The sequence below is a fragment of the Pteropus vampyrus genome, unplaced genomic scaffold (assembly GCF_000151845.1).
Source record: "Pteropus vampyrus isolate Shadow unplaced genomic scaffold, Pvam_2.0 Scaffold16877, whole genome shotgun sequence".
In the NCBI taxonomy this organism is placed as follows: domain Eukaryota; kingdom Metazoa; phylum Chordata; class Mammalia; order Chiroptera; family Pteropodidae; genus Pteropus; species Pteropus vampyrus.
In genome coordinates this window covers 837-1,479 of record NW_011905658.1, presented here as the reverse complement: position 1 = coordinate 1,479, position 643 = coordinate 837, and the positions used below count along the sequence as shown (strand labels likewise).

General features: G+C 36.2%; 1 pseudogene; it reads right to left on the bottom strand.

The window, feature by feature from the left end:
* Positions 1-58: 58 nt before the first annotated feature.
* LOC111735153 lies at positions 59-177 on the bottom strand (annotated as a pseudogene).
* Between the last annotated feature and the right edge of the window lie 466 nt (positions 178-643).

Sequence of the window (643 nt, the reverse complement as noted above, 5' to 3'; positions counted from 1 at the left end):
TAGAGATTTATTTATTTATTTATTTAGAGGCTTTTATTTATTTATTTATTTATTTAAATGCCTACAGCACCTGGTATTCCTAGGTGGTCTCCCATCCAAGTACTAACCAGGCCTGACCGTGCTTAGCTTCCGAGATCAGATGCGATCGGGCACGTTTAGGGTGGCATGGCTGTAGAGCACAGACTTTTAAAAAGCTCATCCTGAAATGTTTCCCAATGGATACCTATATTTAATTTCTTCAAAATTTTATGATCACTTTAATAAAAAAGCTATGTTTGTTGAGGACTTTCTAAGTGCTAGATACGATGCTAGTCTCTTTCCAGTTCTTACGACAACCCTTCAGTGTAAATATTTTATTATTTCTGTTTTCCAAGGAGGAAATTGAAGCTCAGAGAGGCCAAGTATATTGCCCAGCTATAAGAGGCTAATTAAAAATTCAAAAGTCACTAAATTAATTGAGTGGGTGACATGTTCTACATGCTGTACTAGATGCTGGACACAGAGCATCTTATGGAATCTTAATACCACTGGGAAAGAGAGATACTACTGTTATTCCCATTTTCTGGTCAAGAAAACAAAGGCCCAGTAAAATTAAACAAATTACCCAGAGTCACATAGTCAATGTTATAGACAGAATGCTTGT